Source organism: Enoplosus armatus, chromosome 21, assembly GCF_043641665.1.
Source record: "Enoplosus armatus isolate fEnoArm2 chromosome 21, fEnoArm2.hap1, whole genome shotgun sequence".
NCBI lineage: Eukaryota > Metazoa > Chordata > Actinopteri > Centrarchiformes > Enoplosidae > Enoplosus > Enoplosus armatus.
Genome location: NC_092200.1, coordinates 19,699,483 through 19,714,866, shown reverse-complemented (window position 1 = coordinate 19,714,866; position 15,384 = coordinate 19,699,483). Strand labels below are relative to the sequence as shown.

The 15,384-nt window shown below is 45.4% G+C and overlaps 6 non-coding genes across 6 annotated transcripts; all 6 read right to left on the bottom strand.

Annotated features, from left to right (window-relative positions):
• Nucleotides 1-1,712: 1,712 nt before the first annotated feature.
• trnag-ucc (transfer RNA glycine (anticodon UCC)) lies at nt 1,713-1,784 on the bottom strand. The gene has a single exon. It is a non-coding gene; the product is annotated as a tRNA-Gly (tRNA).
• A 906-nt stretch (nt 1,785-2,690) lies between these two features.
• On the bottom strand, nt 2,691-2,772 carry trnaf-aaa (transfer RNA phenylalanine (anticodon AAA)). Its single transcript has one exon. It is a non-coding gene; the product is annotated as a tRNA-Phe (tRNA).
• A 374-nt stretch (nt 2,773-3,146) lies between these two features.
• trnag-ucc (transfer RNA glycine (anticodon UCC)) lies at nt 3,147-3,218 on the bottom strand. The gene has a single exon. It is a non-coding gene; the product is annotated as a tRNA-Gly (tRNA).
• A 463-nt stretch (nt 3,219-3,681) lies between these two features.
• On the bottom strand, nt 3,682-3,763 carry trnas-aga (transfer RNA serine (anticodon AGA)). Its single transcript has one exon. It is a non-coding gene; the product is annotated as a tRNA-Ser (tRNA).
• Nucleotides 3,764-4,194: 431 nt separating this feature from the next.
• trnag-ucc (transfer RNA glycine (anticodon UCC)) lies at nt 4,195-4,266 on the bottom strand. Its single transcript has one exon. It is a non-coding gene; the product is annotated as a tRNA-Gly (tRNA).
• A 435-nt stretch (nt 4,267-4,701) lies between these two features.
• On the bottom strand, nt 4,702-4,773 carry trnag-ucc (transfer RNA glycine (anticodon UCC)). The gene has a single exon. It is a non-coding gene; the product is annotated as a tRNA-Gly (tRNA).
• Nucleotides 4,774-15,384: the final 10,611 nt, after the last annotated feature.

Below are 15,384 nucleotides of genomic sequence, written 5' to 3'. Positions count from 1 at the left end.
CACAAAGGGAAAAGGGGGGGGGGGGTAATGGAGGAACTCCATACATACTCCTATGCCAATAAGGCTGTTATATTTAAACACAGCACAGTATTTTAACTCACTTTTAACCTTTTTTCACAAAACGTAGAGGGAGGTAGAGTGGTGGTGGATGACCCTGCTCGTATGAGGACCAGGCAAGAGATGGGGGTGGTTGTGGATGACCTTGCGCGCATGAGGACCAGGCAGGAGATGGGGGTGGTGGTGGATGACCCTGCTCATTTGAGGACCAGGCAGGAGATGTGAGTGGACAGAGCTGTGCCAGCTGGCACTGTGGTGCCTCGCCCTCCTGGAACTCCATGAGTACATGTTCCATGTTCCACAGGTGCAGAAGGGACCTCTCTGGTTTATGGCAGGGAATCCTTAGCTGCAGAGACCTTCTGAGGAAGATGTACTCCTTGCAGCAATGAGTCTCGGTCTGCTCTTTTCTGTCTTTCATGAAACCTGAAATATAAAATGTTCGCTATTTCAGACAAGCACAATTGCGTGTTGTAACTACTATCCTTTCTGGTGAAATGTAATTGTTTTAAGATAATTAAATACATTTAGGAGGGAGACTTGTCCATGCCTCCATCCACCCTCAAGCATGTACATCTGTCTCCATCCTTGAAAAAACAAAATTATGTTTGAGATTTTTGAAATGTTACTTGCATTCATTAAGTGGTGATACACATTTCCCTGTGTGAAATCTTCTCTCAGAAACTTGAGACTAGAAAATGAATCTTATGTAAAGGATATGAATCATGCCAAAGACATCTACTTACCCAGGAAAAAGGTGCACTGGTGGCGATGAAAGCTCTCCACAGAAGATGACCCTCTGCCACATCTCCCAAGGACACTTGGACACGACGGTGGAAAAGCTAATACACATGGTTTATGGAAACCTCCATCAGCAAAGGTTTAATTAATTTAAAAAAAACTAAAATGTCTAAATTAAAAATAATCATCACTTGACTGATAATATCCACATTTGCTGAGGATATTTTTCCAAAGATGTCATATTCACGGACTTGGTGGTTGTTTAGAACAGTCGATGGACATGCGTCAATGCGCTGCATAATGGCCTTCCATTTCCTGGCCCCCGGCATACATGGTGTGTAATGGGTATGTCTAGCAAGCTCTATTCCTACACCAAAAAGGAATTGCACTTGTATTATAAACACTGCCCCAGAAGAAAACATCTGCGATGGCCGGGAATTGAACCCAGGTCAACTGCTTGGAAGGCAGCTATGCTAACCACTATAACACCACCACCTCAGAAACTTAAAAAAATGTTGTTTTTTTCAAAAGTCAATGAGGGGACACGGTCTGTTGTGTTGGTGTATGTCTCAGAGCTGGGGAATGAAGTAGCTTGATTACTTGTAACATATCATTACAGTTTGGAGAGTACATGAAAGCTTATGTACGTGGGGGGCACAAAACAAGGGTGGATAAACTCCTGGTGCCTGTCATATAATGTGCATGCCAACTAAGCATAACGTACATTTCATTCAACAGCTTGGAGATCACTCACCTTAAGCATTATTGACGCTTTTTGGAAATACCGTTCGGGAACTGTGCAAGTCACTGAATTCTCTAGAATACAGGTGTAAAATGGATATGTCTATCAAGCTCTATTCCAACACGTAAAAGGGAACTGTGCCTGCACTATCAACATTGCTCAAGAGGACACCATCTGCGATGGCCGGAAATCGAACCCGGGTCAACTGCTTGGAAGGCAGCTATGCTCAGCACTATACCACCATCGCCATGAATGCATGAAGAAATGTCTTTCCTTTCACAGGTCAATGAAGGGACAAGGAGCATCGTGTTGGTGTATGTCTCAGGGCTGGATAATGAAGTAGCATGAAGCCTGTCACTGAAGGAGCTGCCCAGTGCTGCCAGATCTTCCTGCAGGGGGTGGGACATGTTCTCCCTCAGGGATGATAGCTTGGCCATCATTTTCCTTTCTCCCACTACTTCCAATGAGTCCAGGGGGCATCCCAGAACAGAGCTTGCCTTCTTCATCAATCTGTCCAATTTCTTCCTGTCAGCAGCTGATAATCTGCTTCCCCTGCAGACCACTTCATAAAAGGTGGCTGAGGCCACCACAGAGTCAAAGAAGGTCCTCAGGAGTGCCCCATGCACTCCAAAAGACCTGCGTCTCTTGAGCAGGTAGAGTCTGCTCTGGCCCGTCTTGTACAGCGCAGTTGGTTTGTCAGTCCGTCCAGTTCATTGATCACAAATGTAATTTTAATGATCTGTCTGCTCATTAACAGACGTGAACCGGTCATTGACTTACTAGAGTTTGGTCTCATACAGAGCTCAACTTCTGTAGAAATATCAGGGACTGAGGACAAACAAAGACCAGTCCCAAATACTTTTGTGCATACCAACTAAGCATAATGTACATTTCAGCTCTGGAACTGTGCAAGTCACTGAATTTTCTAGACTAGAGGTGTAAATTGGTGTATAGTGGGTATGTCTATCAAGCTGTATTCCTACACAAGAAAGGAATTGTGCTCAATGAAGGGACAAGGAGTGTTGTGTTGGTGTATGTCTCAGGGCTGGGGAATGAAGTAGCTCATTTATGTGTAACATATCACCACAGTTTGGAGTCCTGCACAGCAATGGTCAACATTAAAACACAAAAGTAAGTAGAAGGGACGTCACCACGTTGTTGGCAGGATTCAAACCTGCGCGGGGAGACCCCAATGGATTTTTAGCCCATCGCCTTAACCACTCGGCCACAACAACCTCACGCTCTGCTGACTTACCGTATTTTCTCAAATTAAAAGCCATAGTGTGAGGTCGGGGATGTGATCGCCATTAACTTTGATGTTCTGAATTCCTCATCTTGAGTATTATTGTCTCTTTTTTGAAGTATAGTTGGGAAACTATGCATGTCACTGAATTTTCCACAACACGGTCCTGTAAATGTTTCTAAATAAAAGCCTTGTTCGGATATTAAAGAATCCTGTTCACTGAAACACCAGAGGTGCTGATGGGAGTCATCAGACTGACATGACTCGAGGTCTAAATTGGTGTAAAATGGGCATTTCTCTCAAGCTCTATTCCTCAGAAAAGGGAACTGTACCTGCACTATCAACATTGCCCAAGAGACTATCATCTGCGATGGCCGGGAATCAAACCCAGGTCAACTGCTTGGAAGGCAGCTATGCTCACCACTATACCACCATCGCCATGAAGGCTGTAAAAAAATTTTTTTTTTTCAGACGTCAATGAGGGGACGAGGCCTGTCGTGTTGGTGTATGTCTCAGGGCTGGATAATGAAGTTACATGAAGCTCTTCACTGAAGGAGCTGCCCAGTGCTGCCAGAGCTTCCTGCATGGAGTGGGACATGTTCTTCCTCAGGGATGATAGCTTGGCCATCATTTTCCTTTCTCCCACTACTTCCACTGAGTCCAGGGGGCATCCCAGAACAGAGCTAGCCTTCTTCATCAGTCTGTCCAATTTCTTCCTGTCAGCAGTGTCTTTCATTTTTTTTCACAGGTCAATGAAGGGACAAGGAGCATCGTGTTGGTGTATGTCTCAGGGCTGGGGAATGAAGTACCTCATTTATGTGTAGCATATCACCCCAGTTTGGAGTCCTGCACAGAAATGGTCAACATTAAAACACAAAACATAAAAAGGGGCAGGTTACCACGTTGTTGGCAGGATTCGAACTTGCGCGGGGAGAGCCCAATGGATTTCTAGTCCATCGCCTTAACCACTTGGCCACAACAACCTCACGCTCTGCTGGATTACCGTATTTTCTCAAAAAAAAGGCCATAGTGTGAGGCCGGGGATGTGGTCGCCATGAACATACAAAGGGCCGGTCCCCCCCAAAAAACATGGGTGCCAAGTAAGCATAATGTACACTTCCATCAACACTTTGATGTTCTGAATTCCTCATCTTGAGTATTATTGTCTCTTTTTTGAAGTATCGTTGGGTAACTATGCAAGTCACGGAATTTTCCACAACACACACGTTTCACACATCTAAATAAAAGCCTTGTTGGAATATTAAAGAATCCTGTCCACTGAAACACTAGAGTCATCAGAGTGACATGACTTGAGGTGTAAATTGGGGTATAATGGGTATGTCTATCAAGCTCTATTCCTACACCAAAAAGGAATTGTACTTGTACTTTAAAGATTGCCCGAGAAGAAAACATCTGCGATGGCCGGGAATTGAACCCGGGTCAACTGCTTGGAAGGCAGCTATGCTCACCACTATACCACCATCGCCATGGAAGCTTAAAAAAAATGTTTTTCTTTTTTTTCAAAGGTCAATGAGGGGACAAGGCCTGTCGTGTTGGTGTGTGTCTCAGGGCTGGATAATGAAGTAGCATGAAACCCTTCACTGAAGGAGCTGCCCAGCGCTGCCAGAGCTTCCTGCATGGAGTTGAACATGTTCTTCCTCAGGGATGATAGCTTGGACATCATCACTTGCCTGATAATATCCACATTTGCTGAGGATTCTTTTCTCCAAAGATGTCATATTCACGGACTTGGTGGTTGTATAGAACAGTCGATGGACATGCGTCAATGCGCTGCATAACGGCCTTCCATTTCTTGGCCCCTGGCATACATGGTGTGTAATGGGTATGTCTATCAAGCTCTATTCCTACACCAAAAAGGAATTGTACTTGTACTATAAAGATTGCCCGAGAAGAAAACATCTGTGATGGCCGGGAATTGAACCCAGGTCAACTGCTTGGAAGGCAGCTATGCTCACCACTATACCACCATCGCCATGGAAGCTCTAAAAAAAAATGTTTTGTTTTTTTTTCAAAGGTCAATGAGGGGACAAGGCCTGTCGTGTTGGTGTATGTCCTCGAGCTGGGGAATGAAGTAGCTCGATTACGTGTAACATATCGTTACAGTTTGGAGTCCTGCAAAGTCAACATTAAAACTTAATGCTTTGCGTCAGTTCAGCAATTTCATGTTGTCGCCTGTAAAAGGCTGTATATCACGGTGTGAAAATTTGAAATAAAAATATTGTGGGGAAAAAAAACAATGTAGTCATGTTTACAATTACATACTGACAGGGCCAACTCCGGGTTTTTCCCAGGATGGAGGTATTATCCGCCCATGACTGTGGCAGGTAGCAATGCAACTAAAAATTCTAAGTGTTGCGACATCAGTTCTTTAGAGCTGCCCTGGAATAAGCTATGCAGAGTAACGTTTTTATATATATATACATATGTATATACATATTTTTTTTTTTGGGAGTGGGGCTGAGTGACTTACTGTATTAGCTTCTAAATTAAAAAAAAATCCCCAATCCTGCCAAATACTTTGAATTGTCAGTGCCTGTGCTATGTAACGAGGCATTGGAGAGCCCGGCGATTCATAATACATACTCTCCTGACAGTGTTTAAAGCAGATCTTCCTAAATTACAGCTATTAGCATGAATTATCAATACTTAATTATCAATCAAGAAGAGGTTGAAGACACCAAGGGCAGTGAAGGATGTAACACACACCAGGCTCGCCACCTCTTTATCACTTAACATGCTACACAGCATGCCAAATGAGGAATGGCTCCCAATTTCTCTATCCCCACCCCCCACCCCCCTTATCTCCCTCACAGAGGTTTACGTGGGACTTGGAATATTCATGCAAGTTGCTCTTGAGTTGCAGGTCTGCCCAGGGGAGTTTGTGTTTTCCATTGTACTCCTTTCGGGCCGTTATTGTGCTGGGGATAAGAGATCAGGTATTAATTCTCAGTAGCATATGAAATTGGGGGAACTTGGTTTTTCTTATATATTGTTGTAAAAAATGTGTGCATACATTCACAATAAAAACCAGAAAACAGAGATGGACCGAGAGAGAGGCCAAGGATGAATTTGTCAGAGCAGGCAGGAGTCTAATAACAAAAATCATTGAATTTGTCCATTACACGTTTTATCATGTGTCGATCTGGAGAGATGGCAAACGGCACGCACCCACAATATATATACGGGTCCCAAGTGAGCTTATCCAAACGTTTCCACGCTGCTGCCCTCTCTATAGAGTGCTGCAGGAACGAGAAACCCGGAAATGAGTTCGCATTTTTAACACTTCCGCTTCCGTTGTCGAGAAGTCATTGGGCTTATGGTTATGGTTATGGTTACCGACGTTTTGTTCTACGACATAAAATACGTCAGTAGATACCCCACTCGTGAATTTTGAAGCTTTAACATGTGTTAAAAATGAGACTACAGAGGTTGTCGCCTAACGTTAGCTTTTTACTTCTGGCGATTCCATTTACGCTTCAAAATCATAAAAAAAGTGGTGTTCATTGGTGAAGATTAGCTTGTGTTTACTTGCGTCTTTTGACTTCCATGGTTGTCTTGCACTTGGTATTTGTGGTCCTTGTCTCAACCTGCACCCTGTTGACTTTGGCAACTAAAACCCTGGACAGCGTCTTTCTGAAGCCTTTTCACCGGCTCGTTCACACACTTAATCTTGCCGTGTGGCTCGGGCAAAGGAGACAGAAGGCTTAGTTTTAGGCAACAAAACTACTTGGTTGTGTTTAGGAAAGGGTCACATGACACGTGAAGCCACGTACGCCGCATTATTTAACTTCGTCTTTGCTAACTTTCGTTTCACCTGTCAATTTCCACTTTTTGCCGCCGATGAGCCCAACAGTTTCCAGTTGCGTGACATCTTACGTACCTCGTAGGACCAGAGAGACTTGGCTGTTCGCCTGGGAAATCAACTTTAGACATTAGCCCAATTGACCCAGTATCCCCGCTATCCCTGTCATCCTCAACCTCCTCACAAATTTTACTTATCTGAAAGCAAGTTGACGCTCTGCCGCTTTGACTCCACCGCTCTCTTTGTCTGTCTACTTCCTCTTTTTCTCCCGGGCAAGCAGGCAGCACTGAGCTGGGGTAATGTTGCCCAGACCAGTCCTCCCCCCAGCCGTTCTTTTTTTGTTTTTGCTCCTGCGGGGGCTTTCTCAGCCTCTTTAGGTGCCACAGCAGCCTCATCTTTGCTTATGGCTATTGTAGCGATGCCTGCCTAGGACACCTCAAGGTCATCTGGAGGCAGACACAACAGGTGTTCACTTTCCTGAGCCACGACGAACTCATGGCTCCCAGAGATGACACGCACGCATGAATTCATTGTGTGAACACCTTCCATGAAGTGCCTGTGTTTACATCCTTGCTTGCGAAACCGTCACGTACATGCCTTTGTTTAAATGCTCTTCATAAAAAAAATAATAAGGGTTGTAATTATTGTAATTGTAACCCGGTAAACACATTCAGATTCATGCTCACTCTTCAATTTCTTGTGTCACGAAATCGCCTTGGATCCCTTCTCGTTTCACCGCATCCATTTTGCATGTGTTTCGAACTACCTTTCATCAGATCCAGGCCGGGGGACAGAAGAAGTACTGGGGAAGACGTTTCTCATGTTGCTTCCTAGAACGATGTATTATTCACTGATCCAAAAATACTACAAAACTTGCATATCTAGAATGCCCCTTGAATGTATCATCGAAAAGTAGGTCCCAAATGGCTGGGCTCTGCTGTCAGCATTACAGATGTCACATTTGTTGCGGCTTCCCTTACATCCCTTACAGTTTGTCAACATTTTCAATGACCGGTAGTTAATACACTATGTATAATGTATAAAATGGTGTATTGTGAGGTTTATGTTTTTGAGGCTTTTTTTTTGGCCACTTAGGGGCAGGGGAACAAGCTGTGATCACAGCATCTATATTCTGTTTGGTTGGAACTTTTAGTACCCGGACAGTATAACGTTACGTGGTTGTTTTACAGTTCTGAATGAATGCGGCAGTATCAAACTGTGGGGAGGAGCTTGGAGCGAGGATGTAAATAGAGGAGCTAAATAACGCTGGCCGTGGTGAAGCTGCTAGCCTGACTGTCCGGAGGGGAAACGTGAGTGAACTTCAGATAGTCCCAGGAAGTTCTCGACAGCAAGTTGGAAGGCGTGAATATAATCCATCCATGACTCTGGGCTCTGGAAAAACCTGTAGGCATACGCGCCACACTCCAGCGTTAATCAAAATGAGTTATATTTGTAGATGAACGCATAAAGTAAAAGGGCTCCAGAGAGCTGTAGAGTCGGCGATAATTCCCCACCAGTTCGTCAAGAATGACACCTTTCACTTCACACATAGTCAATATTGATTCGTGCAGCCGTGACCAGCAACGCCAATCAGCGTTGCTGAGTCAATGTACACTACTACTGATAACAGAAGCAAGAAATCATGGGTCTTTTTAGATAAGAACTAAAACCAACAGTGGAGTCGATTGTCACAGGCTGAGTTACACAATACAAAGCACTTTGAAACTCTTCCCATCCCCTGATTTATCCTTGGCATGTTGTCGATATCAGCCAGACCCAAGGTCGCCCAACTTCGTCTGTCTGTCTTTATATCTCTCTGTGATCCAACTTTGTGGCTCTATATTATGTTTTTTTTGTTTTTTTGTTCTGTCTCGAATCAGTCGACCGTCCTTTTTAGATTCATTGTGTCAACTCAAAGCGATTTCCAACCCAAAACCTTTTCAGCATCATGCTCTGGGTTTGTGTAGTCTGGCTCACTGGATGTAGGCTGCAGTCGCCATTTCTCCTCCCCTTCAGCTAACAGAGTGTTACTGTTTTCAAAGTCCGTGGTTTTAACGCGTCCAGTGAGCCCCTTCCAGAGCTAAAGTATAGGTAGGCTTCAACCCTAGGACACCTGAGGATCAAGTTAGGTTTGTCTTTTTTGACAGTAAAAGTTGATGTGACGACCCCAACACCGCTTTGTTTTTCCCGGAGTCCTCTGTATTGGCTACGCAGCCTTCATTCGAATGCATGAGAGAACTGAGCTCAGGCTGGTCTGAACCTGCTCTAAATGGAAAGTACGGCTGAAAGCGCTGGTAATGTCACTAGTTTAGCAGGTTATTTAGTCCACCAAGTCCTTACAATTAACCGTCTGGAAACCATGAATGTCCTCCATCTTCATGTCAGTCCATTATGCAGATATTTGTTGATTAGATGAAGTCAATGAAACGACATCTCCACCTGACTTGAAGCAGCACTTGTCCAAAACAGGCCTCATCATAGCTGCTTTCAAGCCGGCGAATCCTTGCGCAATGAGCCTCCAGAATCCCCGATGGAACCACCTGGCTCCCGTGAATGCAATTAAAAGCTTCCGCCACGATCGCTGGGACATCATTGCAGCCACTTTACAGTGTGAACGTCAAAGCAATTTCGTTAAACTCCCCAAAAAATGAGAGAAATTGCGTTTGCTGAGGACCGCGCAGTGATTCAGATGACCTACATTTGTTAACTACACAAGCATTCAGCCGTTTCGTTTCATGGCACTGTTGCTCTCCGCTGCTTTAATGGAACAAACATTCAGATGCTTTTACTGCTGCTGCTGGAGTGAGCAGATAATTTGATGACTGATGAGAGCTATTCAAAAAAAGCACTGGCTACGCTCCCCTTATTTGCGTGCATCCGCGTGGAGGTTGGCTGTAATTCCGAGCTGCCACAGTTCCTATTAAAATATATCTGATGGCATTCACAGCGCCAGTATTACTTTCGCAGCTAATCTGCCACCCTGATAAGGTGAGGAAGTGAGTGTCTTACAGACAGAAAGCAAGCAGAATGACACTAACAGACCCTCTATTTAATCAATGATCTGTACTATCTCAACCTCCTCATTCAAACAGCTGCCGTCTTGCCGCCAACAAAAATCAGATATATTTGCATAAACACCTTATCATTTAATTACAGCTGAGAGTTCTCCAATCATGCCCTGAGATTATGCTTTTGTAGAGGACTCAGTGACTAAAATGATTAAAAGCCGAGAGACGGCGTGTCAGGGGAGACTATACATACTGTATATTACAAATGACAGTATACTGGGAACAGCTGAAATGTTTGTATCCAGTAAAAATCCAAATGGACAAAAAGTTGACATGTGTGCATCATCTGCTGATGAAGGTTTTCGATCCAATCAACAGCATTCGCACAGGATACAGACAGAAACAGACACAAAATATAGGCTATGATAATCATTATAATGTATTTTTGGCCGCATTTTTTTTTGTGCAGCTGTCTACACTGGCCATATAATAGCTTGCGCACTCATTTTAATTGCGCAACTGTGCAACCCTATCTCCCTAAAAATGTATATGTATGTATATGCTTGTGTATGTACGTTTTTAAATGCCCTGAAATCATATTGTGTCAGAGGTTTGGGTTCCTACGTGAAACACACCAAAGTTTCAGCAGGTATGGTGATTTTACCTGACAGGTTAGTAAAGGGGTGGGGGTGGGGGGGGGGAGAGGGGGTCGCGTTCTTCACGTTCTTCCATGCAGCATTTAGCTAAATAATCAATTTCATGTAAAATTCTAATGGGGGCTTGTTTGCATATGTTTTCAGGCCACTGTCAGTTGAAGCTGACCAACCCCTCCCACCACTCCCACCACCACACACACACACACACACACACACACACATAGTCCTGACAAGGCACATTAGCTCATTAGCTAGAATGTTATAGAGAGGAGCTTTTAAAGAAACTCAACATCACACAGATTGAAGCTTTTCAAGAACACATCGTGGAAAGAGCGTCGCGTCGGATGAATGTTGGGACAACGTGTGTTTAACGTGTCTTCATTCAACCCAAACCATGGTTTTTACAGGAAGGCAGCACCCCGTGGCCTGAAAACATATTGAACATACAGTGAACGTGAGTCCGTGCAGCAATTACGTTTCCTCCAAAATCATGTATATCGTCTATAGACATAATTGTAGAAGACGGGGTTCAACTGTGACCTAAATCAACTTTTTAACCGTCAAATCTACTTTTTTTTAATCCACTTCTGTGCATAAGTACATAATTATGTATAAGGCAGTGAGCTCCGTCAAAACACTTCTGGGTGCGCAGCAGTACTGTGGCTGAACAGATCCACCGTAGACACCGGCAGAGGACCGCAGCAGCTGCTGCCGCTGTTGGCGAATGCACATCAATATCCTACAGACTGCCGGTTCCATACATCCCAGACCTTACAGATGTTGAAGAGCGCCTCAACACATTTTCTGTATCGTCAGCCATCTGCATGTCATTGAATATAAAGAGGAATATGACGATACTGGATTCCTGCCAGGTCCAACACCTGAGCGAGTCCTTTCACGTGTGCAGGCTGCATTCAGGATCGGAGAATTCAAAATGTGATGGTGCCATTTTCCCCCACATCTGTGATGCTGACTTGGCGGGCCTTTGTCTTTTAAGATTCAACAGTAAAGTAGGTTTTCATGTCTGTCACATAGCCTGGTGTTCATGAAGAGGAGAGATCACAGTGATATGACAAACCATATGTGCATATATTTTTTTTTTTTTTCAAAAAGAAGGGCAAAGACATGTTTTAGTTATTTATGAGTTAGTAGGAAGATGCGTGTATGATGTATCATTGATGTCCTATGACGCCAATTGGTTATGAAAAATCCCAGCGATATTGTGCCATTTATAATGGAGGAAACTTGGGGGAAGCCGCGATAAATAAAACATGCGCGCAAAATGTCTTACATTTATATCCTTAATTCATTTTATTGCCGCCCATTGTGTGGTGCCAAAATGCTGCACATAACATTCATACAATCATGTCACACTGGCAAATGAGTCGCGGGGTCAATAATGATAACCCTGATCAATGATGACACTGCACAAAAGAATGGAGCTGCGGGGGTCTTGCTCTTCAGTGTCAATAACGCAGCATTGGACGCGAGATGAAAAGAATGGCAGTTACACGTTTTCATCATTCAGTTTTTCCATTCTGTATTTATTATAATTATAGCTGCTATTTCTACTGCTAGTGTTGCCATACATCTCTGCCTGTCTGTCTGTCTGTCTGTCTGTCTATCTGTGTCTCTACATCTATCTCTCTCTCTCTGTCTCTTTCTGTCTGTCTGTCTGTCTGTCTGTCTCTCCCCCTCTCTCTTTCTCCCCCTCTCTCTCTCTCTCTCTCTCTCAGACCCAACCAGTCAAAGCAGATGACCGCCCACCTAGAGTCTGGTTCTGCTCGAGGTTTCTGCCTCTTAAAAGGAAGTTTTTCCTTGCCACTGTCGCCAAAGTGCTTGCTCATGGTGGGAACTGTTGGGTCTCTGTAATAACATTATAAAGAGTCGGTCTAGACCTGCTCTATTTGTAAAGTGTCATGAGATGACTTTTGTTGTAATTTGGCGCTATATAAATAAAATTTAATTGTACCAGACATGGAAATTTCAATCTCACACTGACACAATGAGAACACTTTAAAACCCGAACCTGATATTCATTTTCGGATTGGAAGAGTAATATTTTTTTTATTTTATTTTATTTTATTTTTTTACAAAATCTTGATATAATATAACATTTATACGTTTTTATTTAAGAAGAATCGGTTTGATTTTGTTCCCATACGCTTAAAAAGTTACACGCTTCAAAGTCACGAAAATGATTAGAATCACATTTCCACCAAGATACAGTATAACAGAAACAGAAGAGGTCAAATGATGAGGGCCAAAAGTCTGAGACCACAATTGCGAATATTGTGGCACCAACTTGACTCCTTCGTACAAAAGGTCAGATGTCCTCGAGCTGTATCTCTTCCAGTGAAGCATGTGTTCCGGTGGACTTGATCTGCTCATCAGAGGCTTGTTAAATTAACTCAGCTTGCAGCCAGCGTTCGCCTGTTATAATCCATCCAAGATGGCGCCGCGGATGGCTGCCTCGGTCTGTTGGAGCGCATTGTTTTGCCTTGTTTTGTCTGTAAACAGTGTTTTTTGTTTTGGTTCACGGAGCTCTTTCACCAGAGAAGAGCTCATGAACATCAGGGGAACATCTCCAGTGGATTTGTTTCCCGAATTTCTCGCACCTTTAACTGTTTTATGGGACATTCTGGTCAAAGGTGCTCTCACCTTTGCAGCTCTACGTCGACGTAGAGGGAAACGTGCCGGTGCGCTCGTGCGTCTTCGCCGGCGAGGACAACGCACACCGCTACCCGGAATATTTCTCTCTAACGTGCGCTCACTGGGGAATAAGATGGATGAACTCCAGCTGCTGATGAGGAGAAACAAGGACTTTTATTCATCTGCTGTTTTGTGCTTCACGGAGACATGGCTGGGGGAAAGAACTCCCGACGCGGCGCTGCAGCTGGACGGATTCCAGCTTCTCCGAGCGGACCGCGACGCGCACCTCTCCGGCAAAACAAAGGGTGGAGGTATTTGTTTCTACATCAACAGCAGCTGGTGTAACGACGTGACAGTGATCCGACGGCATTGCTCTCCTTCCCTGGAAACTTTTTTCATAAACTGTAAACCCTACTACTCCCCCCGTGAGTTCGCTTCATTCATTCTGGTCGGTGTTTACATTCCACCGGAGGCCAACGTGCAGGACGCACAGCGCGCACTCGCCGATCAGATACTGGAAACGGAGCGGACCAACCCGGACTCCTTAGTTATTGTCCTCGGTGACTTTAACAAAGGTAATCTCAGACATGAACTCCCCAAATACAAACAGTTTATTAAATGCCCCACCAGGGAGGGGAACACTCTGGATCACTGTTACACCACAGTCAGTAACGCTTTTCACGCCGTCACCCGCGCTGCACTGGGACACTCCGACCACGACATGGTCCACCTGATTCCCACATACAGGCAGAAATTAAAACTTTCTAAGCCTGTTGTGAGAACTTCGAAGAAGTGGACCAGTGAAGCTGCAGAGGACCTGAAGGCGTGTTTGGACTGTACTGACTGGGATGTTTTCAGGACTGCTACCAACAGTCTGGATGAGTACACAGAGGCTGTGACTTCATATATCAGCTTCTGTGAGGACTGCTGCGTACCAACTCGGACCAGGGTGAGTTACAACAACGACAAACCCTGGTTCACAGCAAGACTGCGACAGCTGAGGTTGGAAAAGGAAGAGGCGTTTAAGAGTGGCAACAGAGCAGAGTTTAAGGAAGCCAAGTACAAGTTTAGCAAGGCGGTGAGGGAAGCTAAACGACTGTACTCAGAGAGACTACAAGACCAGTTCTCCTCCAACGACTCTGCTTCTGTGTGGAGGGGGCTCAGGCAGATCACCAACTACAAGCCAAGAGCCCCCAACTCTGCTAACGACCGACGCCTCGCCAACAGCCTCAACGACTTCTACTGTCGTTTTGAAAGACAATGGGACAGTCCTGACACCATCCCCCACACCATCACCCACCAGCTCCAGCCCAACAGCCCCAACCCCCTCATCACACCTGGGGCTGAACTCTCACACCTCTTACCACCACAGCTGCCCCCCACAGTGCCCCCCACTCCTCCAGCATCGACACCTCTGTCTGTCCTTGGAAGAGATGTGAACAGACTCTTCAAGAGACAAAACCCGCGTAAAGCTGCTGGACCAGACTCCATCTCCCCATCCTGCCTGAAGCGCTGCGCCGATCAGCTGTCTCCGGTGTTCACTGACATCTTCAACACCTCACTGGAGACATGCCACGTGCCAGCCTGCTTCAAGGCCTCCACCATCATCCCCGTCCCCAAAAAACCAGGGCCCACAGGATTAAATGACTACAGACCCGTCGCCCTGACCTCTGTGGTCATGAAATCATTTGAACGCCTGGTCCTGTCCCACCTCAAATCCATCACAGACTCTCTGCTGGACCCCCTGCAGTTCGCCTACAGAGCCAACAGGTCTGTAGACGACGCCGTCAACCTGGCTCTACACTTCATCCTCCAGCACCTGGACTCCGCAGGATCCTATGCCAGGATCCTGTTTGTGGACTTCAGCTCTGCCTTCAACACCATCGTCCCGGCTCTTCTTCAGGACAAGCTCTCCCAGCTCAACGTGCCTGACCCCACCTGCAGGTGGATCACAGATTTCCTGTCTGACAGGAAGCAGCACGTGAAGCTGGGGAAACACGTCTCAGACTCGCGGACGATCAGCACCGGGTCCCCTCAAGGCTGCGTTCTTTCTCCACTACTCTTCTCCCTGTACACCAACAGCTGCACCTCCAGTCACCAGTCCGTCAAGCTCCTGAAGTTCGCGGACGACACCACCCTCATCGGACTCATCTCTGGAGAGGATGAGTCTGCCTACAGGTGGGAGATTGACCACCTGGTGACCTGGTGCAACAGCAACAACCTGGAGCTTAACGCTTCAAAGACAGTGGAGATGGTTGTTGACTTTAGGAAGAGCGCAGCCCCCCTCGCCCCCATCACCCTGTGTGACTCTCCAGTGGACACTGTGGAGTCCTTCCGTTTCCTGGGCTCCATCATCAGCCAGGACCTCCGGTGGGAGCTGAACATCAGCTCCCTCATCAAGAAAGCCCAACAGAGGATGTACTTCCTGAGGCAGCTGAGGAAGTTTAACCTGCCACAAAAAATGC